We start from the raw sequence: 24,986 nt of genomic DNA, 5'->3' as shown, positions 1-24,986 counted from the left end.
CCTTTTGAAATTGTGAAAAGTCAAAGAGCTGTCCAACTTCAGAAACCATGTGTCCACAAAGGAGAGGTTGGGCGGAGGCGATAAGCAGCAGCCATTGTTATGCGTGCGTACGTACGAGGCACCACAACACGTGAGATTTGTGCCAAGAGCTCCGCACGGACATCCACCACTTGGGGGTTATCGCTTCTCGGCCTTTTGGCTAAGATCAAGTGTAGTATCTGTTCTTATCAGTTTAATATCTGATATGTCCTCTATAAGAGGACTACATATTAAGCCGATTTTTAGCACGAGGGGCTGAAATTTGGAGCTTGCTCCTTTCACTCCACGCATCGACCTAGCATTGCAGTGCCGCTGGGAACGGTGCACTCTGTTCTTACCTTGTAGAAAACCAAGCACTCAAACAATTGTCCTGTTTCAAAAGTCAATTCACAGCGGGTGAAGGAAATGAAGGTAATGGTCCGGCAGAGAGAGAGAGAGCCAGTGTGTAAGGGATACAACGTCATAAGCACAGTCTCCTTTTGCCTTGAGTCTTGATTGAAGAACAATCCAGAAACTCTGATCAGGGGTTCCCAATTCCTTACGGATTGATATGGCTGCAGTAGATGTCTACTACACGTCTGTGCCTGACCATCCACGGCTCTCAGTGGGATCCCAATGAGCTTGAACTGGATTCCAAATTGAGTTGGAAGCCTTTGTCAAGCATGAAAACTTGTTTTCACACAAGACCTTCTGGGAGACTTGGTGAGAAGCTTGGTGGCAGCCTTTAGGACCAAATGTATGCAGTTCAGGGATGTATTGCTAAGACAGGCTCAAAAGCCAACCACATTAGCCAGGGCAGGAGGAAATAAAGATGTGTCTACTTTTGATTGGCAGAGGGTTGGGAATGTTGCATACTGGGATAGGAAAGCAAAGGGAGGCCTACCGTGAAGGTGGTGACTGTCACCGAGAGCCTCCTCTGCTGCTCAGGAACAGAGGGCCATGCTGACTCTGGTTTCTCTTCAAAGCGCACAAGTCTTTCGCCTTTTACTAAAGACTTCCGTGGAGAGGAACATCCATGAGTTGAATATATTTTTGGCAGGCTTTGCTGTATTGCTGAGCCTTTTGAAATTGTGAAAAGTCAAAGAGCTGTCCAACTTCAGAAACCATGTGTCCACAAAGGAGAGGTTGGGCGGAGGCGATAAGCAGCAGCCATTGTTATGCGTGCGTACGTACGAGGCACCACAACACGTGAGATTTGTGCCAAGAGCTCCGCACGGACATCCACCACTTGGGGGTTATCGCTTCTCGGCCTTTTGGCTAAGATCAAGTGTAGTATCTGTTCTTATCAGTTTAATATCTGATATGTCCTCTATAAGAGGACTACATATTAAGCCGATTTTTAGCACGAGGGGCTGAAATTTGGAGCTTGCTCCTTTCACTCCACGCATCGACCTAGCATTGCAGTGCCGCTGGGAACGGTGCACTCTGTTCTTACCTTGTAGAAAACCAAGCACTCAAACAATTGTCCTGTTTCAAAAGTCAATTCACAGCGGGTGAAGGAAATGAAGGTAATGGTCCGGCAGAGAGAGAGAGAGCCAGTGTGTAAGGGATACAACGTCATAAGCACAGTCTCCTTTTGCCTTGAGTCTTGATTGAAGAACAATCCAGAAACTCTGATCAGGGGTTCCCAATTCCTTACGGATTGATATGGCTGCAGTAGATGTCTACTACACGTCTGTGCCTGACCATCCACGGCTCTCAGTGGGATCCCAATGAGCTTGAACTGGATTCCAAATTGAGTTGGAAGCCTTTGTCAAGCATGAAAACTTGTTTTCACACAAGACCTTCTGGGAGACTTGGTGAGAAGCTTGGTGGCAGCCTTTAGGACCAAATGTATGCAGTTCAGGGATGTATTGCTAAGACAGGCTCAAAAGCCAACCACATTAGCCAGGGCAGGAGGAAATAAAGATGTGTCTACTTTTGATTGGCAGAGGGTTGGGAATGTTGCATACTGGGATAGGAAAGCAAAGGGAGGCCTACCGTGAAGGTGGTGACTGTCACCGAGAGCCTCCTCTGCTGCTCAGGAACAGAGGGCCATGCTGACTCTGGTTTCTCTTCAAAGCGCACAAGTCTTTCGCCTTTTACTAAAGACTTCCGTGGAGAGGAACATCCATGAGTTGAATATATTTTTGGCAGGCTTTGCTGTATTGCTGAGCCTTTTGAAATTGTGAAAAGTCAAAGAGCTGTCCAACTTCAGAAACCATGTGTCCACAAAGGAGAGGTTGGGCGGAGGCGATAAGCAGCAGCCATTGTTATGCGTGCGTACGTACGAGGCACCACAACACGTGAGATTTGTGCCAAGAGCTCCGCACGGACATCCACCACTTGGGGGTTATCGCTTCTCGGCCTTTTGGCTAAGATCAAGTGTAGTATCTGTTCTTATCAGTTTAATATCTGATATGTCCTCTATAAGAGGACTACATATTAAGCCGATTTTTAGCACGAGGGGCTGAAATTTGGAGCTTGCTCCTTTCACTCCACGCATCGACCTAGCATTGCAGTGCCGCTGGGAACGGTGCACTCTGTTCTTACCTTGTAGAAAACCAAGCACTCAAACAATTGTCCTGTTTCAAAAGTCAATTCACAGCGGGTGAAGGAAATGAAGGTAATGGTCCGGCAGAGAGAGAGAGAGCCAGTGTGTAAGGGATACAACGTCATAAGCACAGTCTCCTTTTGCCTTGAGTCTTGATTGAAGAACAATCCAGAAACTCTGATCAGGGGTTCCCAATTCCTTACGGATTGATATGGCTGCAGTAGATGTCTACTACACGTCTGTGCCTGACCATCCACGGCTCTCAGTGGGATCCCAATGAGCTTGAACTGGATTCCAAATTGAGTTGGAAGCCTTTGTCAAGCATGAAAACTTGTTTTCACACAAGACCTTCTGGGAGACTTGGTGAGAAGCTTGGTGGCAGCCTTTAGGACCAAATGTATGCAGTTCAGGGATGTATTGCTAAGACAGGCTCAAAAGCCAACCACATTAGCCAGGGCAGGAGGAAATAAAGATGTGTCTACTTTTGATTGGCAGAGGGTTGGGAATGTTGCATACTGGGATAGGAAAGCAAAGAGAGGCCTACCGTGAAGGTGGTGACTGTCACCGAGAGCCTCCTCTGCTGCTCAGGAACAGAGGGCCATGCTGACTCTGGTTTCTCTTCAAAGCGCACAAGTCTTTCGCCTTTTACTAAAGACTTCCGTGGAGAGGAACATCCATGAGTTGAATATATTTTTGGCAGGCTTTGCTGTATTGCTGAGCCTTTTGAAATTGTGAAAAGTCAAAGAGCTGTCCAACTTCAGAAACCATGTGTCCACAAAGGAGAGGTTGGGCGGAGGCGATAAGCAGCAGCCATTGTTATGCGTGCGTACGTACGAGGCACCACAACACGTGAGATTTGTGCCAAGAGCTCCGCACGGACATCCACCACTTGGGGGTTATCGCTTCTCGGCCTTTTGGCTAAGATCAAGTGTAGTATCTGTTCTTATCAGTTTAATATCTGATATGTCCTCTATAAGAGGACTACATATTAAGCCGAATTTTAGCACGAGGGGCTGAAATTTGGAGCTTGCTCCTTTCACTCCACGCATCGACCTAGCATTGCAGTGCCGCTGGGAACGGTGCACTCTGTTCTTACCTTGTAGAAAACCAAGCACTCAAACAATTGTCCTGTTTCAAAAGTCAATTCACAGCGGGTGAAGGAAATGAAGGTAATGGTCCGGCAGAGAGAGAGAGAGCCAGTGTGTAAGGGATACAACGTCATAAGCACAGTCTCCTTTTGCCTTGAGTCTTGATTGAAGAACAATCCAGAAACTCTGATCAGGGGTTCCCAATTCCTTACGGATTGATATGGCTGCAGTAGATGTCTACTACACGTCTGTGCCTGACCATCCACGGCTCTCAGTGGGATCCCAATGAGCTTGAACTGGATTCCAAATTGAGTTGGAAGCCTTTGTCAAGCATGAAAACTTGTTTTCACACAAGACCTTCTGGGAGACTTGGTGAGAAGCTTGGTGGCAGCCTTTAGGACCAAATGTATGCAGTTCAGGGATGTATTGCTAAGACAGGCTCAAAAGCCAACCACATTAGCCAGGGCAGGAGGAAATAAAGATGTGTCTACTTTTGATTGGCAGAGGGTTGGGAATGTTGCATACTGGGATAGGAAAGCAAAGAGAGGCCTACCGTGAAGGTGGTGACTGTCACCGAGAGCCTCCTCTGCTGCTCAGGAACAGAGGGCCATGCTGACTCTGGTTTCTCTTCAAAGCGCACAAGTCTTTCGCCTTTTACTAAAGACTTCCGTGGAGAGGAACATCCATGAGTTGAATATATTTTTGGCAGGCTTTGCTGTATTGCTGAGCCTTTTGAAATTGTGAAAAGTCAAAGAGCTGTCCAACTTCAGAAACCATGTGTCCACAAAGGAGAGGTTGGGCGGAGGCGATAAGCAGCAGCCATTGTTATGCGTGCGTACGTACGAGGCACCACAACACGTGAGATTTGTGCCAAGAGCTCCGCACGGACATCCACCACTTGGGGGTTATCGCTTCTCGGCCTTTTGGCTAAGATCAAGTGTAGTATCTGTTCTTATCAGTTTAATATCTGATATGTCCTCTATAAGAGGACTACATATTAAGCCGATTTTTAGCACGAGGGGCTGAAATTTGGAGCTTGCTCCTTTCACTCCACGCATCGACCTAGCATTGCAGTGCCGCTGGGAACGGTGCACTCTGTTCTTACCTTGTAGAAAACCAAGCACGCAAACAATTGTCCTGTTTCAAAAGTCAATTCACAGCGGGTGAAGGAAATGAAGGTAATGGTCCGGCAGAGAGAGAGAGCCAGTGTGTAAGGGATACAACGTCATAAGCACAGTCTCCTTTTGCCTTGAGTCTTGATTGAAGAACAATCCAGAAACTCTGATCAGGGGTTCCCAATTCCTTACGGATTGATATGGCTGCAGTAGATGTCTACTACACGTCTGTGCCTGACCATCCACGGCTCTCAGTGGGATCCCAATGAGCTTGAACTGGATTCCAAATTGAGTTGGAAGCCTTTGTCAAGCATGAAAACTTGTTTTCACACAAGACCTTCTGGGAGACTTGGTGAGAAGCTTGGTGGCAGCCTTTAGGACCAAATGTATGCAGTTCAGGGATGTATTGCTAAGACAGGCTCAAAAGCCAACCACATTAGCCAGGCCAGGAGGAAATAAAGATGTGTCTACTTTTGATTGGCAGAGGGTTGGGAATGTTGCATACTGGGATAGGAAAGCAAAGAGAGGCCTACCGTGAAGGTGGTGACTGTCACCGAGAGCCTCCTCTGCTGCTCAGGAACAGAGGGCCATGCTGACTCTGGTTTCTCTTCAAAGCGCACAAGTCTTTCGCCTTTTACTAAAGACTTCCGTGGAGAGGAACATCCATGAGTTGAATATATTTTTGGCAGGCTTTGCTGTATTGCTGAGCCTTTTGAAATTGTGAAAAGTCAAAGAGCTGTCCAACTTCAGAAACCATGTGTCCACAAAGGAGAGGTTGGGCGGAGGCGATAAGCAGCAGCCATTGTTATGCGTGCGTACGTACGAGGCACCACAACACGTGAGATTTGTGCCAAGAGCTCCGCACGGACATCCACCACTTGGGGGTTATCGCTTCTCGGCCTTTTGGCTAAGATCAAGTGTAGTATCTGTTCTTATCAGTTTAATATCTGATATGTCCTCTATAAGAGGACTACATATTAAGCCGATTTTTAGCACGAGGGGCTGAAATTTGGAGCTTGCTCCTTTCACTCCACGCATCGACCTAGCATTGCAGTGCCGCTGGGAACGGTGCACTCTGTTCTTACCTTGTAGAAAACCAAGCACGCAAACAATTGTCCTGTTTCAAAAGTCAATTCACAGCGGGTGAAGGAAATGAAGGTAATGGTCCGGCAGAGAGAGAGAGCCAGTGTGTAAGGGATACAACGTCATAAGCACAGTCTCCTTTTGCCTTGAGTCTTGATTGAAGAACAATCCAGAAACTCTGATCAGGGGTTCCCAATTCCTTACGGATTGATATGGCTGCAGTAGATGTCTACTACACGTCTGTGCCTGACCATCCACGGCTCTCAGTGGGATCCCAATGAGCTTGAACTGGATTCCAAATTGAGTTGGAAGCCTTTGTCAAGCATGAAAACTTGTTTTCACACAAGACCTTCTGGGAGACTTGGTGAGAAGCTTGGTGGCAGCCTTTAGGACCAAATGTATGCAGTTCAGGGATGTATTGCTAAGACAGGCTCAAAAGCCAACCACATTAGCCAGGGCAGGAGGAAATAAAGATGTGTCTACTTTTGATTGGCAGAGGGTTGGGAATGTTGCATACTGGGATAGGAAAGCAAAGAGAGGCCTACCGTGAAGGTGGTGACTGTCACCGAGAGCCTCCTCTGCTGCTCAGGAACAGAGGGCCATGCTGACTCTGGTTTCTCTTCAAAGCGCACAAGTCTTTCGCCTTTTACTAAAGACTTCCGTGGAGAGGAACATCCATGAGTTGAATATATTTTTGGCAGGCTTTGCTGTATTGCTGAGCCTTTTGAAATTGTGAAAAGTCAAAGAGCTGTCCAACTTCAGAAACCATGTGTCCACAAAGGAGAGGTTGGGCGGAGGCGATAAGCAGCAGCCATTGTTATGCGTGCGTACGTACGAGGCACCACAACACGTGAGATTTGTGCCAAGAGCTCCGCACGGACATCCACCACTTGGGGGTTATCGCTTCTCGGCCTTTTGGCTAAGATCAAGTGAAGTATCTGTTCTTATCAGTTTAATATCTGATATGTCCTCTATAAGAGGACTACATATTAAGCCGATTTTTAGCACGAGGGGCTGAAATTTGGAGCTTGCTCCTTTCACTCCACGCATCGACCTAGCATTGCAGTGCCGCTGGGAACGGTGCACTCTGTTCTTACCTTGTAGAAAACCAAGCACTCAAACAATTGTCCTGTTTCAAAAGTCAATTCACAGCGGGTGAAGGTAATGGTCCGGCAGAGAGAGAGAGAGCCAGTGTGTAAGGGATACAACGTCATAAGCACAGTCTCCTTTTGCCTTGAGTCTTGATTGAAGAACAATCCAGAAACTCTGATCAGGGGTTCCCAATTCCTTACGGATTGATATGGCTGCAGTAGATGTCTACTACACGTCTGTGCCTGACCATCCACGGCTCTCAGTGGGATCCCAATGAGCTTGAACTGGATTCCAAATTGAGTTGGAAGCCTTTGTCAAGCATGAAAACTTGTTTTCACACAAGACCTTCTGGGAGACTTGGTGAGAAGCTTGGTGGCAGCCTTTAGGACCAAATGTATGCAGTTCAGGGATGTATTGCTAAGACAGGCTCAAAAGCCAACCACATTAGCCAGGCCAGGAGGAAATAAAGATGTGTCTACTTTTGATTGGCAGAGGGTTGGGAATGTTGCATACTGGGATAGGAAAGCAAAGAGAGGCCTACCGTGAAGGTGGTGACTGTCACCGAGAGCCTCCTCTGCTGCTCAGGAACAGAGGGCCATGCTGACTCTGGTTTCTCTTCAAAGCGCACAAGTCTTTCGCCTTTTACTAAAGACTTCCGTGGAGAGGAACATCCATGAGTTGAATATATTTTTGGCAGGCTTTGCTGTATTGCTGAGCCTTTTGAAATTGTGAAAAGTCAAAGAGCTGTCCAACTTCAGAAACCATGTGTCCACAAAGGAGAGGTTGGGCGGAGGCGATAAGCAGCAGCCATTGTTATGCGTGCGTACGTACGAGGCACCACAACACGTGAGATTTGTGCCAAGAGCTCCGCACGGACATCCACCACTTGGGGGTTATCGCTTCTCGGCCTTTTGGCTAAGATCAAGTGTAGTATCTGTTCTTATCAGTTTAATATCTGATATGTCCTCTATAAGAGGACTACATATTAAGCCGATTTTTAGCACGAGGGGCTGAAATTTGGAGCTTGCTCCTTTCACTCCACGCATCGACCTAGCATTGCAGTGCCGCTGGGAACGGTGCACTCTGTTCTTACCTTGTAGAAAACCAAGCACTCAAACAATTGTCCTGTTTCAAAAGTCAATTCACAGCGGGTGAAGGAAATGAAGGTAATGGTCCGGCAGAGAGAGAGAGAGCCAGTGTGTAAGGGATACAACGTCATAAGCACAGTCTCCTTTTGCCTTGAGTCTTGATTGAAGAACAATCCAGAAACTCTGATCAGGGGTTCCCAATTCCTTACGGATTGATATGGCTGCAGTAGATGTCTACTACACGTCTGTGCCTGACCATCCACGGCTCTCAGTGGGATCCCAATGAGCTTGAACTGGATTCCAAATTGAGTTGGAAGCCTTTGTCAAGCATGAAAACTTGTTTTCACACAAGACCTTCTGGGAGACTTGGTGAGAAGCTTGGTGGCAGCCTTTAGGACCAAATGTATGCAGTTCAGGGATGTATTGCTAAGACAGGCTCAAAAGCCAACCACATTAGCCAGGGCAGGAGGAAATAAAGATGTGTCTACTTTTGATTGGCAGAGGGTTGGGAATGTTGCATACTGGGATAGGAAAGCAAAGAGAGGCCTACCGTGAAGGTGGTGACTGTCACCGAGAGCCTCCTCTGCTGCTCAGGAACAGAGGGCCATGCTGACTCTGGTTTCTCTTCAAAGCGCACAAGTCTTTCGCCTTTTACTAAAGACTTCCGTGGAGAGGAACATCCATGAGTTGAATATATTTTTGGCAGGCTTTGCTGTATTGCTCAGCCTTTTGAAATTGTGAAAAGTCAAAGAGCTGTCCAACTTCAGAAACCATGTGTCCACAAAGGAGAGGTTGGGCGGAGGCGATAAGCAGCAGCCATTGTTATGCGTGCGTACGTACGAGGCACCACAACACGTGAGATTTGTGCCAAGAGCTCCGCACGGACATCCACCACTTGGGGGTTATCGCTTCTCGGCCTTTTGGCTAAGATCAAGTGTAGTATCTGTTCTTATCAGTTTAATATCTGATATGTCCTCTATAAGAGGACTACATATTAAGCCGAATTTTAGCACGAGGGGCTGAAATTTGGAGCTTGCTCCTTTCACTCCACGCATCGACCTAGCATTGCAGTGCCGCTGGGAACGGTGCACTCTGTTCTTACCTTGTAGAAAACCAAGCACTCAAACAATTGTCCTGTTTCAAAAGTCAATTCACAGCGGGTGAAGGAAATGAAGGTAATGGTCCGGCAGAGAGAGAGAGAGCCAGTGTGTAAGGGATACAACGTCATAAGCACAGTCTCCTTTTGCCTTGAGTCTTGATTGAAGAACAATCCAGAAACTCTGATCAGGGGTTCCCAATTCCTTACGGATTGATATGGCTGCAGTAGATGTCTACTACACGTCTGTGCCTGACCATCCACGGCTCTCAGTGGGATCCCAATGAGCTTGAACTGGATTCCAAATTGAGTTGGAAGCCTTTGTCAAGCATGAAAACTTGTTTTCACACAAGACCTTCTGGGAGACTTGGTGAGAAGCTTGGTGGCAGCCTTTAGGACCAAATGTATGCAGTTCAGGGATGTATTGCTAAGACAGGCTCAAAAGCCAACCACATTAGCCAGGGCAGGAGGAAATAAAGATGTGTCTACTTTTGATTGGCAGAGGGTTGGGAATGTTGCATACTGGGATAGGAAAGCAAAGAGAGGCCTACCGTGAAGGTGGTGACTGTCACCGAGAGCCTCCTCTGCTGCTCAGGAACAGAGGGCCATGCTGACTCTGGTTTCTCTTCAAAGCGCACAAGTCTTTCGCCTTTTACTAAAGACTTCCGTGGAGAGGAACATCCATGAGTTGAATATATTTTTGGCAGGCTTTGCTGTATTGCTCAGCCTTTTGAAATTGTGAAAAGTCAAAGAGCTGTCCAACTTCAGAAACCATGTGTCCACAAAGGAGAGGTTGGGCGGAGGCGATAAGCAGCAGCCATTGTTATGCGTGCGTACGTACGAGGCACCACAACACGTGAGATTTGTGCCAAGAGCTCCGCACGGACATCCACCACTTGGGGGTTATCGCTTCTCGGCCTTTTGGCTAAGATCAAGTGTAGTATCTGTTCTTATCAGTTTAATATCTGATATGTCCTCTATAAGAGGACTACATATTAAGCCGATTTTTAGCACGAGGGGCTGAAATTTGGAGCTTGCTCCTTTCACTCCACGCATCGACCTAGCATTGCAGTGCCGCTGGGAACGGTGCACTCTGTTCTTACCTTGTAGAAAACCAAGCACTCAAACAATTGTCCTGTTTCAAAAGTCAATTCACAGCGGGTGAAGGAAATGAAGGTAATGGTCCGGCAGAGAGAGAGAGAGCCAGTGTGTAAGGGATACAACGTCATAAGCACAGTCTCCTTTTGCCTTGAGTCTTGATTGAAGAACAATCCAGAAACTCTGATCAGGGGTTCCCAATTCCTTACGGATTGATATGGCTGCAGTAGATGTCTACTACACGTCTGTGCCTGACCATCCACGGCTCTCAGTGGGATCCCAATGAGCTTGAACTGGATTCCAAATTGAGTTGGAAGCCTTTGTCAAGCATGAAAACTTGTTTTCACACAAGACCTTCTGGGAGACTTGGTGAGAAGCTTGGTGGCAGCCTTTAGGACCAAATGTATGCAGTTCAGGGATGTATTGCTAAGACAGGCTCAAAAGCCAACCACATTAGCCAGGGCAGGAGGAAATAAAGATGTGTCTACTTTTGATTGGCAGAGGGTTGGGAATGTTGCATACTGGGATAGGAAAGCAAAGAGAGGCCTACCGTGAAGGTGGTGACTGTCACCGAGAGCCTCCTCTGCTGCTCAGGAACAGAGGGCCATGCTGACTCTGGTTTCTCTTCAAAGCGCACAAGTCTTTCGCCTTTTACTAAAGACTTCCGTGGAGAGGAACATCCATGAGTTGAATATATTTTTGGCAGGCTTTGCTGTATTGCTGAGCCTTTTGAAATTGTGAAAAGTCAAAGAGCTGTCCAACTTCAGAAACCATGTGTCCACAAAGGAGAGGTTGGGCGGAGGCGATAAGCAGCAGCCATTGTTATGCGTGCGTACGTACGAGGCACCACAACACGTGAGATTTGTGCCAAGAGCTCCGCACGGACATCCACCACTTGGGGGTTATCGCTTCTCGGCCTTTTGGCTAAGATCAAGTGTAGTATCTGTTCTTATCAGTTTAATATCTGATATGTCCTCTATAAGAGGACTACATATTAAGCCGATTTTTAGCACGAGGGGCTGAAATTTGGAGCTTGCTCCTTTCACTCCACGCATCGACCTAGCATTGCAGTGCCGCTGGGAACGGTGCACTCTGTTCTTACCTTGTAGAAAACCAAGCACTCAAACAATTGTCCTGTTTCAAAAGTCAATTCACAGCGGGTGAAGGAAATGAAGGTAATGGTCCGGCAGAGAGAGAGAGAGCCAGTGTGTAAGGGATACAACGTCATAAGCACAGTCTCCTTTTGCCTTGAGTCTTGATTGAAGAACAATCCAGAAACTCTGATCAGGGGTTCCCAATTCCTTACGGATTGATATGGCTGCAGTAGATGTCTACTACACGTCTGTGCCTGACCATCCACGGCTCTCAGTGGGATCCCAATGAGCTTGAACTGGATTCCAAATTGAGTTGGAAGCCTTTGTCAAGCATGAAAACTTGTTTTCACACAAGACCTTCTGGGAGACTTGGTGAGAAGCTTGGTGGCAGCCTTTAGGACCAAATGTATGCAGTTCAGGGATGTATTGCTAAGACAGGCTCAAAAGCCAACCACATTAGCCAGGGCAGGAGGAAATAAAGATGTGTCTACTTTTGATTGGCAGAGGGTTGGGAATGTTGCATACTGGGATAGGAAAGCAAAGAGAGGCCTACCGTGAAGGTGGTGACTGTCACCGAGAGCCTCCTCTGCTGCTCAGGAACAGAGGGCCATGCTGACTCTGGTTTCTCTTCAAAGCGCACAAGTCTTTCGCCTTTTACTAAAGACTTCCGTGGAGAGGAACATCCATGAGTTGAATATATTTTTGGCAGGCTTTGCTGTATTGCTCAGCCTTTTGAAATTGTGAAAAGTCAAAGAGCTGTCCAACTTCAGAAACCATGTGTCCACAAAGGAGAGGTTGGGCGGAGGCGATAAGCAGCAGCCATTGTTATGCGTGCGTACGTGCGAGGCACCACAACACGTGAGATTTGTGCCAAGAGCTCCGCACGGACATCCACCACTTGGGGGTTATCGCTTCTCGGCCTTTTGGCTAAGATCAAGTGTAGTATCTGTTCTTATCAGTTTAATATCTGATATGTCCTCTATAAGAGGACTACATATTAAGCCGATTTTTAGCACGAGGGGCTGAAATTTGGAGCTTGCTCCTTTCACTCCACGCATCGACCTAGCATTGCAGTGCCGCTGGGAACGGTGCACTCTGTTCTTACCTTGTAGAAAACCAAGCACTCAAACAATTGTCCTGTTTCAAAAGTCAATTCACAGCGGGTGAAGGAAATGAAGGTAATGGTCCGGCAGAGAGAGAGAGAGCCAGTGTGTAAGGGATACAACGTCATAAGCACAGTCTCCTTTTGCCTTGAGTCTTGATTGAAGAACAATCCAGAAACTCTGATCAGGGGTTCCCAATTCCTTACGGATTGATATGGCTGCAGTAGATGTCTACTACACGTCTGTGCCTGACCATCCACGGCTCTCAGTGGGATCCCAATGAGCTTGAACTGGATTCCAAATTGAGTTGGAAGCCTTTGTCAAGCATGAAAACTTGTTTTCACACAAGACCTTCTGGGAGACTTGGTGAGAAGCTTGGTGGCAGCCTTTAGGACCAAATGTATGCAGTTCAGGGATGTATTGCTAAGACAGGCTCAAAAGCCAACCACATTAGCCAGGGCAGGAGGAAATAAAGATGTGTCTACTTTTGATTGGCAGAGGGTTGGGAATGTTGCATACTGGGATAGGAAAGCAAAGAGAGGCCTACCGTGAAGGTGGTGACTGTCACCGAGAGCCTCCTCTGCTGCTCAGGAACAGAGGGCCATGCTGACTCTGGTTTCTCTTCAAAGCGCACAAGTCTTTCGCCTTTTACTAAAGACTTCCGTGGAGAGGAACATCCATGAGTTGAATATATTTTTGGCAGGCTTTGCTGTATTGCTGAGCCTTTTGAAATTGTGAAAAGTCAAAGAGCTGTCCAACTTCAGAAACCATGTGTCCACAAAGGAGAGGTTGGGCGGAGGCGATAAGCAGCAGCCATTGTTATGCGTGCGTACGTACGAGGCACCACAACACGTGAGATTTGTGCCAAGAGCTCCGCACGGACATCCACCACTTGGGGGTTATCGCTTCTCGGCCTTTTGGCTAAGATCAAGTGTAGTATCTGTTCTTATCAGTTTAATATCTGATATGTCCTCTATAAGAGGACTACATATTAAGCCGATTTTTAGCACGAGGGGCTGAAATTTGGAGCTTGCTCCTTTCACTCCACGCATCGACCTAGCATTGCAGTGCCGCTGGGAACGGTGCACTCTGTTCTTACCTTGTAGAAAACCAAGCACTCAAACAATTGTCCTGTTTCAAAAGTCAATTCACAGCGGGTGAAGGAAATGAAGGTAATGGTCCGGCAGAGAGAGAGAGAGCCAGTGTGTAAGGGATACAACGTCATAAGCACAGTCTCCTTTTGCCTTGAGTCTTGATTGAAGAACAATCCAGAAACTCTGATCAGGGGTTCCCAATTCCTTACGGATTGATATGGCTGCAGTAGATGTCTACTACACGTCTGTGCCTGACCATCCACGGCTCTCAGTGGGATCCCAATGAGCTTGAACTGGATTCCAAATTGAGTTGGAAGCCTTTGTCAAGCATGAAAACTTGTTTTCACACAAGACCTTCTGGGAGACTTGGTGAGAAGCTTGGTGGCAGCCTTTAGGACCAAATGTATGCAGTTCAGGGATGTATTGCTAAGACAGGCTCAAAAGCCAACCACATTAGCCAGGGCAGGAGGAAATAAAGATGTGTCTACTTTTGATTGGCAGAGGGTTGGGAATGTTGCATACTGGGATAGGAAAGCAAAGAGAGGCCTACCGTGAAGGTGGTGACTGTCACCGAGAGCCTCCTCTGCTGCTCAGGAACAGAGGGCCATGCTGACTCTGGTTTCTCTTCAAAGCGCACAAGTCTTTCGCCTTTTACTAAAGACTTCCGTGGAGAGGAACATCCATGAGTTGAATATATTTTTGGCAGGCTTTGCTGTATTGCTGAGCCTTTTGAAATTGTGAAAAGTCAAAGAGCTGTCCAACTTCAGAAACCATGTGTCCACAAAGGAGAGGTTGGGCGGAGGCGATAAGCAGCAGCCATTGTTATGCGTGCGTACGTACGAGGCACCACAACACGTGAGATTTGTGCCAAGAGCTCCGCACGGACATCCACCACTTGGGGGTTATCGCTTCTCGGCCTTTTGGCTAAGATCAAGTGAAGTATCTGTTCTTATCAGTTTAATATCTGATATGTCCTCTATAAGAGGACTACATATTAAGCCGATTTTTAGCACGAGGGGCTGAAATTTGGAGCTTGCTCCTTTCACTCCACGCATCGACCTAGCATTGCAGTGCCGCTGGGAACGGTGCACTCTGTTCTTACCTTGTAGAAAACCAAGCACTCAAACAATTGTCCTGTTTCAAAAGTCAATTCACAGCGGGTGAAGGAAATGAAGGTAATGGTCCGGCAGAGAGAGAGAGAGCCAGTGTGTAAGGGATACAACGTCATAAGCACAGTCTCCTTTTGCCTTGAGTCTTGATTGAAGAACAATCCAGAAACTCTGATCAGGGGTTCCCAATTCCTTACGGATTGATATGGCTGCAGTAGATGTCTACTACACGTCTGTGCCTGACCATCCACGGCTCTCAGTGGGATCCCAATGAGCTTGAACTGGATTCCAAATTGAGTTGGAAGCCTTTGTCAAGCATGAAAACTTGTTTTCACACAAGACCTTCTGGGAGACTTGGTGAGAAGCTTGGTGGCAGCCTTTAGGACCAAATGTATGCAGTTCAGGGATGTATTGCTAAGACAGGCTCAAAAGCCAACCACATTAGCCAGGGCAGGAGGAAATAAAGATGTGTCTACTTTTGATTGGCAGAGGGTTGGGAATGTTGCATACTGGGATAGGAAAGCAAAGAGAGGCCTACCGTGAAGGTGGTGACTGTCACCGAGAGCCTCCTCTGCTGCTCAGGAACAGAGGGCCATGCTGACTCTGGTTTCTCTTCAAAGCGCACAAGTCTTTCGCCTTTTACTAAAGACTTCCGTGGAGAGGAACATCCATGAGTTGAATATATTTTTGGCAGGCTTTGCTGTATTGCTGAGCCTTTTGAAATTGTGAAAAGTCAAAGAGCTGTCCAACTTCAGAAACCATGTGTCCACAAAGGAGAGGTTGGGCGGAGGCGATAAGCAGCAGCCATTGTTATGCGTGCGTACGTACGAGGCACCACAACACGTGAGATTTGTGCCAAGAGCTCCGCACGGACATCCACCACTTGGGGGTTATCGCTTCTCGGCCTTTTGGCTAAGATCAAGTGTAGTATCTGTTCTTATCAGTTTAATATCTGATATGTCCTCTATAAGAGGACTACATATTAAGCCGATTTTTAGCACGAGGGGCTGAAATTTGGAGCTTGCTCCTTTCACTCCACGCATCGACCTAGCATTGCAGTGCCGCTGGGAACGGTGCACTCTGTTCTTACCTTGTAGAAAACCAAGCACTCAAACAATTGTCCTGTTTCAAAAGTCAATTCACAGCGGGTGAAGGAAATGAAGGTAATGGTCCGGCAGAGAGAGAGAGAGCCAGTGTGTAAGGGATACAACGTCATAAGCACAGTCTCCTTTTGCCTTGAGTCTTGATTGAAGAACAATCCAGAAACTCTGATCAGGGGTTCCCAATTCCTTACGGATTGATATGGCTGCAGTAGATGTCTACTACACGTCTGTGCCTGACCATCCACGGCTCTCAGTGGGATCCCAATGAGCTTGAACTGGATTCCAAATTGAGTTGGAAGCCTTTGTCAAGCATGAAAACTTGTTTTCACACAAGACCTTCTGGGAGACTTGGTGAGAAGCTTGGTGGCAGCCTTTAGGACCAAATGTATGCAGTTCAGGGATGTATTGCTAAGACAGGCTCAAAAGCCAACCACATTAGCCAGGGCAGGAGGAAATAAAGATGTGTCTACTTTTGATTGGCAGAGGGTTGGGAATGTTGCATACTGGGATAGGAAAGCAAAGAGAGGCCTACCGTGAAGGTGGTGACTGTCACCGAGAGCCTCCTCTGCTGCTCAGGAACAGAGGGCCATGCTGACTCTGGTTTCTCTTCAAAGCGCACAAGTCTTTCGCCTTTTACTAAAGACTTCCGTGGAGAGGAACATCCATGAGTTGAATATATTTTTGGCAGGCTTTGCTGTATTGCTGAGCCTTTTGAAATTGTGAAAAGTCAAAGAGCTGTCCAACTTCAGAAACCATGTGTCCACAAAGGAGAGGTTGGGCGGAGGCGATAAGCAGCAGCCATTGTTATGCGTGCGTACGTACGAGGCACCACAACACGTGAGATTTGTGCCAAGAGCTCCGCACGGACATCCACCACTTGGGGGTTATCGCTTCTCGGCCTTTTGGCTAAGATCAAGTGAAGTATCTGTTCTTATCAGTTTAATATCTGATATGTCCTCTATAAGAGGACTACATATTAAGCCGATTTTTAGCACGAGGGGCTGAAATTTGGAGCTTGCTCCTTTCACTCCACGCATCGACCTAGCATTGCAGTGCCGCTGGGAACGGTGCACTCTGTTCTTACCTTGTAGAAAACCAAGCACTCAAACAATTGTCCTGTTTCAAAAGTCAATTCACAGCGGGTGAAGGAAATGAAGGTAATGGTCCGGCAGAGAGAGAGAGAGCCAGTGTGTAAGGGATACAACGTCATAAGCACAGTCTCCTTTTGCCTTGAGTCTTGATTGAAGAACAATCCAGAAACTCTGATCAGGGGTTCCCAATTCCTTACGGATTGATATGGCTGCAGTAGATGTCTACTACACGTCTGTGCCTGACCATCCACGGCTCTCAGTGGGATCCCAATGAGCTTGAACTGGATTCCAAATTGAGTTGGAAGCCTTTGTCAAGCATGAAAACTTGTTTTCACACAAGACCTTCTGGGAGACTTGGTGAGAAGCTTGGTGGCAGCCTTTAGGACCAAATGTATGCAGTTCAGGGATGTATTGCTAAGACAGGCTCAAAAGCCAACCACATTAGCCAGGGCAGGAGGAAATAAAGATGTGTCTACTTTTGATTGGCAGAGGGTTGGGAATGTTGCATACTGGGATAGGAAAGCAAAGAGAGGCCTACCGTGAAGGTGGTGACTGTCACCGAGAGCCTCCTCTGCTGCTCAGGAACAGAGGGCCATGCTGACTCTGGTTTCTCTTCAAAGCGCACAAGTCTTTCGCCTTTTACTAAAGACTTCCGTGGAGAGGAACATCCATGAGTTGAATATATTTTTGGCAGGCTTTGCTGTATTGCTGAGCCTTTTGAAATTGTGAAAAGTCAAAGAGCTGTCCAACTTCAGAAACCATGTGTCCACAAAGGAGAGGTTGGGCGGAGGCGATAAGCAGCAGCCATTGTTATGCGTGCGTACGTACGAGGCACCACAACACGTGAGATTTGTGCCAAGAGCTCCGCACGGACATCCACCACTTGGGGGTTATCGCTTCTCGGCCTTTTGGCTAAGATCAAGTGTAGTATCTGTTCTTATCAGTTTAATATCTGATATGTCCTCTATAAGAGGACTACATATTAAGCCGATTTTTAGCACGAGGGGCTGAAATTTGGAGCTTGCTCCTTTCACTCCACGCATCGACCTAGCATTGCAGTGCCGCTGGGAACGGTGCACTCTGTTCTTACCTTGTAGAAAACCAAGCACTCAAACAATTGTCCTGTTTCAAAAGTCAATTCACAGCGGGTGAAGGAAATGAAGGTAATGGTCCGGCAGAGAGAGAGAGAGCCAGTGTGTAAGGGATACAACGTCATAAGCACAGTCTCCTTTTGCCTTGAGTCTTGATTGAAGAACAATCCAGAAACTCTGATCAGGGGTTCCCAATTCCTTACGGATTGATATGGCTGCAGTAGATGTCTACTACACGTCTGTGCCTGACCATCCACGGCTCTCAGTGGGATCCCAATGAGCTTGAACTGGATTCCAAATTGAGTTGGAAGCCTTTGTCAAGCATGAAAACTTGTTTTCACACAAGACCTTCTGGGAGACTTGGTGAGAAGCTTGGTGGCAGCCTTTAGGACCAAATGTATGCAGTTCAGGGATGTATTGCTAAGACAGGCTCAAAAGCCAACCACATTAGCCAGGGCAGGAGGAAATAAAGATGTGTCTACTTTTGATTGGCAGAGGGTTGGGAATGTTGCATACTGGGATAGGAAAGCAAAGAGAGGCCTACCGTGAAGGTGGTGACTGTCACCGAGAGCCTCCTCTGCTGCTCAGGAACAGAGGGCCATGCTGACTCTGGTTTCTCTTCAAAGCGCACAAGTCTTTCGCCTTTTACTAAAGACTTCCGTGGAGAGGAACATCCATGAGTTGAATATATTTTTGGCAGGCTTTGCTGTATTGCTGAGCCTTTTGAAATTGTGAAAAGTCAAAGAGCTGTCCAACTTCAGAAACCATGTGTCCACAAAGGAGAGGTTGGGCGGAGGCGATAAGCAGCAGCCATTGTTATGCGTGCGTACGTACGAGGCACCACAACACGTGAGATTTGTGCCAAGAGCTCCGCACGGACATCCACCACTTGGGGGTTATCGCTTCTCGGCCTTTTGGCTAAGATCAAGTGAAGTATCTGTTCTTATCAGTTTAATATCTGATATGTCCTCTATAAGAGGACTACATATTAAGCCGATTTTTAGCACGAGGGGCTGAAATTTGGAGCTTGCTCCTTTCACTCCACGCATCGACCTAGCATTGCAGTGCCGCTGGGAACGGTGCACTCTGTTCTTACCTTGTAGAAAACCAAGCACTCAAACAATTGTCCTGTTTCAAAAGTCAATTCACAGCGGGTGAAGGAAATGAAGGTAATGGTCCGGCAGAGAGAGAGAGAGCCAGTGTGTAAGGGATACAACGTCATAAGCACAGTCTCCTTTTGCCTTGAGTCTTGATTGAAGAACAATCCAGAAACTCTGATCAGGGGTTCCCAATTCCTTACGGATTGATATGGCTGCAGTAGATGTCTACTACACGTCTGTGCCTGACCATCCACGGCTCTCAGTGGGATCCCAATGAGCTTGAACTGGATTCCAAATTGAGTTGGAAGCCTTTGTCAAGCATGAAAACTTGTTTTCACACAAGACCTTCTGGGAGACTTGGTGAGAAGCTTGGTGGCAGCCTTTAGGACCAAATGTATGCAGTTCAGGGATGTATTGCTAAGACAGGCTCAAAAGCCAACCACATTAGCCAGGGCAGGAGGAAATAAAGATGTGTCTACTTTTGATTGGCAGAGGGTTGGGAATGTTGCATACTGGGATAGGAAAGCAAAGAGAGGCCTACCGTGAAGGTGGTGACTGTCACCGAGAGCCTCCTCTGCTGCTCAGGAACAGAGGGCCATGCTGACTCTGGTTTCTCTTCAAAGCGCACAAGTCTTTCGCCTTTTACTAAAGACTTCCGTGGAGAGGAACATCCATGAGTTGAATATATTTTTGGCAGGCTTTGCTGTATTGCTGAGCCTTTTGAAATTGTGAAAAGTCAAAGAGCTGTCCAACTTCAGAAACCATGTGTCCACAAAGGAGAGGTTGGGCGGAGGCGATAAGCAGCAGCCATTGTTATGCGTGCGTACGTACGAGGCACCACAACACGTGAGATTTGTGCCAAGAGCTCCGCACGGACATCCACCACTTGGGGGTTATCGCTTCTCGGCCTTTTGGCTAAGATCAACTGTAGTATCTGTTCTTATCAGTTTAATATCTGATATGTCCTCTATAAGAGGACTACATATTAAGCCGATTTTTAGCACGAGGGGCTGAAATTTGGAGCTTGCTCCTTTCACTCCACGCATCGACCTAGCATTGCAGTGCCGCTGGGAACGGTGCACTCTGTTCTTACCTTGTAGAAAACCAAGCACTCAAACAATTGTCCTGTTTCAAAAGTCAATTCACAGCGGGTGAAGGAAATGAAGGTAATGGTCCGGCAGAGAGAGAGAGAGCCAGTGTGTAAGGGATACAACGTCATAAGCACAGTCTCCTTTTGCCTTGAGTCTTGATTGAAGAACAATCCAGAAACTCTGATCAGGGGTTCCCAATTCCTTACGGATTGATATGGCTGCAGTAGATGTCTACTACACGTCTGTGCCTGACCATCCACGGCTCTCAGTGGGATCCCAATGAGCTTGAACTGGATTCCAAATTGAGTTGGAAGCCTTTGTCAAGCATGAAAACTTGTTTTCACACAAGACCTTCTGGGAGACTTGGTGAGAAGCTTGGTGGCAGCCTTTAGGACCAAATGTATGCAGTTCAGGGATGTATTGCTAAGACAGGCTCAAAAGCCAACCACATTAGCCAGGGCAGGAGGAAATAAAGATGTGTCTACTTTTGATTGGCAGAGGGTTGGGAATGTTGCATACTGGGATAGGAAAGCAAAGAGAGGCCTACCGTGAAGGTGGTGACTGTCACCGAGAGCCTCCTCTGCTGCTCAGGAACAGAGGGCCATGCTGACTCTGGTTTCTCTTCAAAGCGCACAAGTCTTTCGCCTTTTACTAAAGACTTCCGTGGAGAGGAACATCCATGAGTTGAATATATTTTTGGCAGGCTTTGCTGTATTGCTGAGCCTTTTGAAATTGTGAAAAGTCAAAGAGCTGTCCAACTTCAGAAACCATGTGTCCACAAAGGAGAGGTTGGGCGGAGGCGATAAGCAGCAGCCATTGTTATGCGTGCGTACGTACGAGGCACCACAACACGTGAGATTTGTGCCAAGAGCTCCGCACGGACATCCACCACTTGGGGGTTATCGCTTCTCGGCCTTTTGGCTAAGATCAAGTGTAGTATCTGTTCTTATCAGTTTAATATCTGATATGTCCTCTATAAGAGGACTACATATTAAGCCGATTTTTAGCACGAGGGGCTGAAATTTGGAGCTTGCTCCTTTCACTCCACGCATCGACCTAGCATTGCAGTGCCGCTGGGAACGGTGCACTCTGTTCTTACCTTGTAGAAAACCAAGCACTCAAACAATTGTCCTGTTTCAAAAGTCAATTCACAGCGGGTGAAGGAAATGAAGGTAATGGTCCGGCAGAGAGAGAGAGAGCCAGTGTGTAAGGGATACAACGTCATAAGCACAGTCTCCTTTTGCCTTGAGTCTTGATTGAAGAACAATCCAGAAACTCTGATCAGGGGTTCCCAATTCCTTACGGATTGATATGGCTGCAGTAGATGTCTACTACACGTCTGTGCCTGACCATCCACGGCTCTCAGTGGGATCCCAATGAGCTTGAACTGGATTCCAAATTGAGTTGGAAGCCTTTGTCAAGCATGAAAACTTGTTTTCACACAATACCTTCTGGGAGACTTGGTGAGAAGCTTGGTGGCAGCCTTTAGGACCAAATGTATGCAGTTCAGGGATGTATTGCTAAGACAGGCTCAAAAGCCAACCACATTAGCCAGGGCAGGAGGAAATAAAGATGTGTCTACTTTTGATTGGCAGAGGGTTGGGAATGTTGCATACTGGGATAGGAAAGCAAAGGGAGGCCTACCGTGAAGGTGGTGACTGTCACCGAGAGCCTCCTCTGCTGCTCAGGAACAGAGGGCCATGCTGACTCTGGTTTCTCTTCAAAGCGCACAAGTCTTTCGCCTTTTACTAAAGACTTCCGTGGAGAGGAACATCCATGAGTTGAATATATTTTTGGCAGGCTTTGCTGTATTGCTGAGCCTTTTGAAATTGTGAAAAGTCAAAGAGCTGTCCAACTTCAGAAACCATGTGTCCACAAAGGAGAGGTTGGGCGGAGGCGATAAGCAGCAGCCATTGTTATGCGTGCGTACGTACGAGGCACCACAACACGTGAGATTTGTGCCAAGAGCTCCGCACGGACATCCACCACTTGGGGGTTATCGCTTCTCGGCCTTTTGGCTAAGATCAAGCCTGGAGAGAACAGATTGCAATGACGTCAACAACAGATTCACAGCAGGTACTACCCGTGCTGAAAAATACTTTGAGGTTCACATGGAAGAGTTCTGAAGTTTTTTTGGAGAGGAGAGATTTTGGCCTCAATATTCTTTTTGGAGCTTTGTCCCTCAAGAAAGATGACCTTCTCTGCCTGCAGAGGAATGCAACCGACCGGTTTTTTGATGTTACTTTCTACAATCTCTCCAAGATGGAGGAAACGACAAGGCTGGCTGATCGTTTGGCTGATGGACCACTTAACGAGTACCAGGTGAAAAGACTTTGCCGAACTGGTGAGCGAGTTATCACAGTCCATATTTATAATCCATGGGTTACTGAAGAAGCAACCAGATACTTCCTTTCTAAACATGTGACAGTGATTTCGGGCATGAGGGAAATCAGGGATTCTCTTGACGTTTGGACTGGAAAAAGACAATTCCGTGTGCGATTGAAGGATAACCCAGATGGTTATGATGGCTTCCACCACCCTCCTGCCTCCTTCACCATTGGCACCAATAGAGGATACCTGTACTACCCAGGCCAGCCACTTTACTGCAGAAAATGCACAGACTTTGGACACATGGCAGAATCTTGTACGCAGATGAGATGCAGAAATTGCAAGGGTCTAGGACACACAATGGCGACTTGCGACCGCCCCAAGAAATGCAATCTTTGTGGCTCAGAAGGACATTTATTTAAGCACTGCCCTGAGGTCCGCTCTTCATATGCGAGCATTGTTAGGCGACCGATGTTCGACGATCCTGAAGCCGCCTCCCTGAAAGCAATAAACGATGAAATTGATAAACATGAGACTGAGGCAGGTGTAGTCGTTCCACCTGAACAAACACTGCCCCCAGAGGAGAAGAAGGGGAAGGGGACTGCCACCACGGAGGAGAGCCTTTCTGTTACAGAGTGGACCACAGTGGCAGGCAGGGGAGGCAGGGGGAAAAGAAGGAAGATCGAGAAACACCCCCCCCCCCTGGACTTGGACAGCAGATTCGGTGTTCTGTCTGAGGTTTTGGAGGAGTCACAGGGGATGGAGGGGCGACAGATGAACAGCGACCAGGACACGGAGCCAGCGGACAGGGTTGATGGACTGGAGGGTGGAGAGACTGGGCAAATTTCAGTGCGGACTGGAGTGACGGACCCTGGTGGTGGCGTGCCCTCCGCCGGGGGTGGCCCGGTGAAGTCCCAAACTCCTCACACAACCAATTCTGACAAAGATTTTGTGTCTGAGCAATGCTCATTGTCTTCAGAGGGCGATCCTCCCAATTCAGGGCACTCGGTGCCCGAGGAAGAAACACTTCAGGAAGACGTTTAAAGATTGACTGGGCATAGAAATAATGAGGGTAAAAACAGCTGTTCTTCCTTTGTGGGTTGTTTGTTTTCTTGTCCCACTCCTCATTAGTCAGAATGTCCTCGTTACATATAACTTCCTTAAATGTTAGAGGTTTGAGGAACACGACCAAAAGGGAAGTGGTCTTTTCTCATTTATGTACAATCAGATTTTCTTTATGCCTTTTGCAAGAGGTCCACTTGAAGAATGAAGAAGACGTAAATCGTTTCTCAAAAGAGTGGACCAAAGGAGACTCCAGGTGGAGTATTGGGGGTGTCCATTCATATGGGGTGGGAACACTATGTGGGAATACTGAAGTCCAATTTGTTGGCAGTTTTTCAGTGGTACAGGGGAGGGTGTTGGTTACAGATATTGACTGGAAGGGTATGGGGTTAAGAGTACTTAACATATATGCCCACGCTTCCCCAAAGGAGAGAAGGGAGCTTTTTCTTAGTCTTGACACTGTTTTCATGACAAATCGCCATGTGGTAATTGGAGGAGATTTCAACTCCCAAATTGAGGGCAGCAAGGCAGAGGCCAGTTTAACAAATATTGTAACAAAGTATAATTTGGTGGACTCATACAAAAAAGCTAACCCAGACGATCCTGGCATCACATGGTCCAATAGTAGAGGGGCAAAGAGTAGGATAGACTACTTATTTTGTCCAGCAGAATTTCAGGTGACGGGGGCTAAAGTATCACCAGTGTTTTACACTGATCACAACATGCTCTCAGTAAAACTAACCCCAAAGACGATCCAAAGTGGTAAAGGGTACTGGAAATTAAACAACAATATTCTAGAGGTCCAGCAGTTTAGGGTATCTTTTAAGTGTTTCCTAAAAGAGTGCATTCATATGAAAGTATTTTATGATAATGTCTGTGAATGGTGGGAAAGTACGAAGCTGCGTATCACATACTACATACAGAATTATTCAAAAGAATCAAGGAAAGACGAATTTAAATTATACTACCAAGTGCAAAAATCAATAAATAAATTAATGGAACAAAGAAATGCAGGTGGACAAATCGAGGAGGACTTGCTGAAACAATTACAAACTAAACAGAGATTATTTTTTCACAAAAGAGCAGAGGCCTATAAATTCCGGTGTCTTAGAGAGAAGTGGGAGGGTGACGAAAAGTGTTCTCCCTACTTCTTTAGACAGTCTAAAGCACAGGGGAAGAGGAGGAGTATAGTTTCTGTTTTAAATGATAAAGGTGAGGAGATTAAAGATCCTGATGGTCTTGTAGAAGTCACCTCTCAACATTTTTCTAACTTTTTTAGGGCAGAAAAGGTTGACTATAAGAAAGGCACAACATTGTTAGATAATATAGACAAATTCATTCCTGAAGATCTGAGAACAGAGTTAGATGAAGACTTTACTTTAGAAGAAATCCTGAGGGCAACCTCGTCTTTGAAAAATGGCAAGGTGCCAGGCATAGATGGGCTCACAAAAGAGTTTTATATAACATTTTGGGAAGATGTTGGGCCAC

At 46.9% G+C, this 24,986-nt stretch overlaps 40 non-coding genes across 40 annotated transcripts; all 40 read left to right on the top strand.

Annotated features, from left to right (window-relative positions):
• The first annotated feature begins 179 nt into the window (after positions 1 to 179).
• LOC138413336 (U2 spliceosomal RNA) lies at positions 180 to 371 on the top strand. Its single transcript, XR_011245675.1, has one exon. It is a non-coding gene; the product is annotated as a U2 spliceosomal RNA (small nuclear RNA).
• Positions 372 to 982: 611 nt separating this feature from the next.
• Positions 983 to 1,095, top strand: LOC138412800 (U5 spliceosomal RNA). The gene has a single exon (XR_011245135.1). It is a non-coding gene; the product is annotated as a U5 spliceosomal RNA (small nuclear RNA).
• A 181-nt stretch (positions 1,096 to 1,276) lies between these two features.
• LOC138413335 (U2 spliceosomal RNA) lies at positions 1,277 to 1,468 on the top strand. Its single transcript, XR_011245674.1, has one exon. It is a non-coding gene; the product is annotated as a U2 spliceosomal RNA (small nuclear RNA).
• A 611-nt stretch (positions 1,469 to 2,079) lies between these two features.
• Positions 2,080 to 2,192, top strand: LOC138412799 (U5 spliceosomal RNA). The gene has a single exon (XR_011245134.1). It is a non-coding gene; the product is annotated as a U5 spliceosomal RNA (small nuclear RNA).
• Positions 2,193 to 2,373: 181 nt separating this feature from the next.
• Positions 2,374 to 2,565, top strand: LOC138413334 (U2 spliceosomal RNA). Its single transcript, XR_011245673.1, has one exon. It is a non-coding gene; the product is annotated as a U2 spliceosomal RNA (small nuclear RNA).
• Positions 2,566 to 3,176: 611 nt separating this feature from the next.
• LOC138412798 (U5 spliceosomal RNA) lies at positions 3,177 to 3,289 on the top strand. The gene has a single exon (XR_011245133.1). It is a non-coding gene; the product is annotated as a U5 spliceosomal RNA (small nuclear RNA).
• Positions 3,290 to 3,470: 181 nt separating this feature from the next.
• LOC138412529 (U2 spliceosomal RNA) lies at positions 3,471 to 3,662 on the top strand. Its single transcript, XR_011244879.1, has one exon. It is a non-coding gene; the product is annotated as a U2 spliceosomal RNA (small nuclear RNA).
• A 611-nt stretch (positions 3,663 to 4,273) lies between these two features.
• On the top strand, positions 4,274 to 4,386 carry LOC138412796 (U5 spliceosomal RNA). The gene has a single exon (XR_011245131.1). It is a non-coding gene; the product is annotated as a U5 spliceosomal RNA (small nuclear RNA).
• Positions 4,387 to 4,567: 181 nt separating this feature from the next.
• Positions 4,568 to 4,759, top strand: LOC138413333 (U2 spliceosomal RNA). Its single transcript, XR_011245672.1, has one exon. It is a non-coding gene; the product is annotated as a U2 spliceosomal RNA (small nuclear RNA).
• Positions 4,760 to 5,368: 609 nt separating this feature from the next.
• On the top strand, positions 5,369 to 5,481 carry LOC138412795 (U5 spliceosomal RNA). Its single transcript, XR_011245130.1, has one exon. It is a non-coding gene; the product is annotated as a U5 spliceosomal RNA (small nuclear RNA).
• Positions 5,482 to 5,662: 181 nt separating this feature from the next.
• On the top strand, positions 5,663 to 5,854 carry LOC138413332 (U2 spliceosomal RNA). The gene has a single exon (XR_011245671.1). It is a non-coding gene; the product is annotated as a U2 spliceosomal RNA (small nuclear RNA).
• A 609-nt stretch (positions 5,855 to 6,463) lies between these two features.
• Positions 6,464 to 6,576, top strand: LOC138412794 (U5 spliceosomal RNA). Its single transcript, XR_011245129.1, has one exon. It is a non-coding gene; the product is annotated as a U5 spliceosomal RNA (small nuclear RNA).
• Positions 6,577 to 6,757: 181 nt separating this feature from the next.
• LOC138412543 (U2 spliceosomal RNA) lies at positions 6,758 to 6,949 on the top strand. The gene has a single exon (XR_011244893.1). It is a non-coding gene; the product is annotated as a U2 spliceosomal RNA (small nuclear RNA).
• Positions 6,950 to 7,551: 602 nt separating this feature from the next.
• On the top strand, positions 7,552 to 7,664 carry LOC138412793 (U5 spliceosomal RNA). Its single transcript, XR_011245128.1, has one exon. It is a non-coding gene; the product is annotated as a U5 spliceosomal RNA (small nuclear RNA).
• Positions 7,665 to 7,845: 181 nt separating this feature from the next.
• On the top strand, positions 7,846 to 8,037 carry LOC138413331 (U2 spliceosomal RNA). Its single transcript, XR_011245670.1, has one exon. It is a non-coding gene; the product is annotated as a U2 spliceosomal RNA (small nuclear RNA).
• A 611-nt stretch (positions 8,038 to 8,648) lies between these two features.
• On the top strand, positions 8,649 to 8,765 carry LOC138412958 (U5 spliceosomal RNA). Its single transcript, XR_011245293.1, has one exon. It is a non-coding gene; the product is annotated as a U5 spliceosomal RNA (small nuclear RNA).
• A 177-nt stretch (positions 8,766 to 8,942) lies between these two features.
• On the top strand, positions 8,943 to 9,134 carry LOC138412528 (U2 spliceosomal RNA). The gene has a single exon (XR_011244878.1). It is a non-coding gene; the product is annotated as a U2 spliceosomal RNA (small nuclear RNA).
• A 611-nt stretch (positions 9,135 to 9,745) lies between these two features.
• LOC138412957 (U5 spliceosomal RNA) lies at positions 9,746 to 9,862 on the top strand. Its single transcript, XR_011245292.1, has one exon. It is a non-coding gene; the product is annotated as a U5 spliceosomal RNA (small nuclear RNA).
• A 177-nt stretch (positions 9,863 to 10,039) lies between these two features.
• LOC138413330 (U2 spliceosomal RNA) lies at positions 10,040 to 10,231 on the top strand. Its single transcript, XR_011245669.1, has one exon. It is a non-coding gene; the product is annotated as a U2 spliceosomal RNA (small nuclear RNA).
• A 611-nt stretch (positions 10,232 to 10,842) lies between these two features.
• Positions 10,843 to 10,955, top strand: LOC138412792 (U5 spliceosomal RNA). The gene has a single exon (XR_011245127.1). It is a non-coding gene; the product is annotated as a U5 spliceosomal RNA (small nuclear RNA).
• A 181-nt stretch (positions 10,956 to 11,136) lies between these two features.
• LOC138413329 (U2 spliceosomal RNA) lies at positions 11,137 to 11,328 on the top strand. Its single transcript, XR_011245668.1, has one exon. It is a non-coding gene; the product is annotated as a U2 spliceosomal RNA (small nuclear RNA).
• Positions 11,329 to 11,939: 611 nt separating this feature from the next.
• On the top strand, positions 11,940 to 12,056 carry LOC138412956 (U5 spliceosomal RNA). Its single transcript, XR_011245291.1, has one exon. It is a non-coding gene; the product is annotated as a U5 spliceosomal RNA (small nuclear RNA).
• Positions 12,057 to 12,233: 177 nt separating this feature from the next.
• Positions 12,234 to 12,425, top strand: LOC138413328 (U2 spliceosomal RNA). Its single transcript, XR_011245667.1, has one exon. It is a non-coding gene; the product is annotated as a U2 spliceosomal RNA (small nuclear RNA).
• Positions 12,426 to 13,036: 611 nt separating this feature from the next.
• On the top strand, positions 13,037 to 13,149 carry LOC138412791 (U5 spliceosomal RNA). The gene has a single exon (XR_011245126.1). It is a non-coding gene; the product is annotated as a U5 spliceosomal RNA (small nuclear RNA).
• A 181-nt stretch (positions 13,150 to 13,330) lies between these two features.
• Positions 13,331 to 13,522, top strand: LOC138413326 (U2 spliceosomal RNA). The gene has a single exon (XR_011245665.1). It is a non-coding gene; the product is annotated as a U2 spliceosomal RNA (small nuclear RNA).
• Positions 13,523 to 14,133: 611 nt separating this feature from the next.
• On the top strand, positions 14,134 to 14,246 carry LOC138412790 (U5 spliceosomal RNA). The gene has a single exon (XR_011245125.1). It is a non-coding gene; the product is annotated as a U5 spliceosomal RNA (small nuclear RNA).
• A 181-nt stretch (positions 14,247 to 14,427) lies between these two features.
• LOC138412542 (U2 spliceosomal RNA) lies at positions 14,428 to 14,619 on the top strand. The gene has a single exon (XR_011244892.1). It is a non-coding gene; the product is annotated as a U2 spliceosomal RNA (small nuclear RNA).
• Positions 14,620 to 15,230: 611 nt separating this feature from the next.
• Positions 15,231 to 15,343, top strand: LOC138412789 (U5 spliceosomal RNA). Its single transcript, XR_011245124.1, has one exon. It is a non-coding gene; the product is annotated as a U5 spliceosomal RNA (small nuclear RNA).
• A 181-nt stretch (positions 15,344 to 15,524) lies between these two features.
• LOC138413325 (U2 spliceosomal RNA) lies at positions 15,525 to 15,716 on the top strand. The gene has a single exon (XR_011245664.1). It is a non-coding gene; the product is annotated as a U2 spliceosomal RNA (small nuclear RNA).
• A 611-nt stretch (positions 15,717 to 16,327) lies between these two features.
• LOC138412788 (U5 spliceosomal RNA) lies at positions 16,328 to 16,440 on the top strand. Its single transcript, XR_011245123.1, has one exon. It is a non-coding gene; the product is annotated as a U5 spliceosomal RNA (small nuclear RNA).
• A 181-nt stretch (positions 16,441 to 16,621) lies between these two features.
• Positions 16,622 to 16,813, top strand: LOC138412540 (U2 spliceosomal RNA). The gene has a single exon (XR_011244890.1). It is a non-coding gene; the product is annotated as a U2 spliceosomal RNA (small nuclear RNA).
• A 611-nt stretch (positions 16,814 to 17,424) lies between these two features.
• LOC138412787 (U5 spliceosomal RNA) lies at positions 17,425 to 17,537 on the top strand. Its single transcript, XR_011245122.1, has one exon. It is a non-coding gene; the product is annotated as a U5 spliceosomal RNA (small nuclear RNA).
• A 181-nt stretch (positions 17,538 to 17,718) lies between these two features.
• On the top strand, positions 17,719 to 17,910 carry LOC138413324 (U2 spliceosomal RNA). Its single transcript, XR_011245663.1, has one exon. It is a non-coding gene; the product is annotated as a U2 spliceosomal RNA (small nuclear RNA).
• A 611-nt stretch (positions 17,911 to 18,521) lies between these two features.
• LOC138412785 (U5 spliceosomal RNA) lies at positions 18,522 to 18,634 on the top strand. Its single transcript, XR_011245120.1, has one exon. It is a non-coding gene; the product is annotated as a U5 spliceosomal RNA (small nuclear RNA).
• A 181-nt stretch (positions 18,635 to 18,815) lies between these two features.
• Positions 18,816 to 19,007, top strand: LOC138412539 (U2 spliceosomal RNA). Its single transcript, XR_011244889.1, has one exon. It is a non-coding gene; the product is annotated as a U2 spliceosomal RNA (small nuclear RNA).
• A 611-nt stretch (positions 19,008 to 19,618) lies between these two features.
• Positions 19,619 to 19,731, top strand: LOC138412784 (U5 spliceosomal RNA). The gene has a single exon (XR_011245119.1). It is a non-coding gene; the product is annotated as a U5 spliceosomal RNA (small nuclear RNA).
• A 181-nt stretch (positions 19,732 to 19,912) lies between these two features.
• Positions 19,913 to 20,104, top strand: LOC138412556 (U2 spliceosomal RNA). Its single transcript, XR_011244906.1, has one exon. It is a non-coding gene; the product is annotated as a U2 spliceosomal RNA (small nuclear RNA).
• A 611-nt stretch (positions 20,105 to 20,715) lies between these two features.
• On the top strand, positions 20,716 to 20,828 carry LOC138412783 (U5 spliceosomal RNA). Its single transcript, XR_011245118.1, has one exon. It is a non-coding gene; the product is annotated as a U5 spliceosomal RNA (small nuclear RNA).
• Positions 20,829 to 21,009: 181 nt separating this feature from the next.
• LOC138413323 (U2 spliceosomal RNA) lies at positions 21,010 to 21,201 on the top strand. Its single transcript, XR_011245662.1, has one exon. It is a non-coding gene; the product is annotated as a U2 spliceosomal RNA (small nuclear RNA).
• Positions 21,202 to 21,812: 611 nt separating this feature from the next.
• On the top strand, positions 21,813 to 21,925 carry LOC138412782 (U5 spliceosomal RNA). The gene has a single exon (XR_011245117.1). It is a non-coding gene; the product is annotated as a U5 spliceosomal RNA (small nuclear RNA).
• Positions 21,926 to 24,986: the final 3,061 nt, after the last annotated feature.

The sequence above is a fragment of the Paralichthys olivaceus genome, chromosome 12, assembly GCF_024713975.1.
Source record: "Paralichthys olivaceus isolate ysfri-2021 chromosome 12, ASM2471397v2, whole genome shotgun sequence".
NCBI classification, from domain to species: domain Eukaryota; kingdom Metazoa; phylum Chordata; class Actinopteri; order Pleuronectiformes; family Paralichthyidae; genus Paralichthys; species Paralichthys olivaceus.
This window is presented reverse-complemented; position numbering and strand designations above follow the sequence as displayed.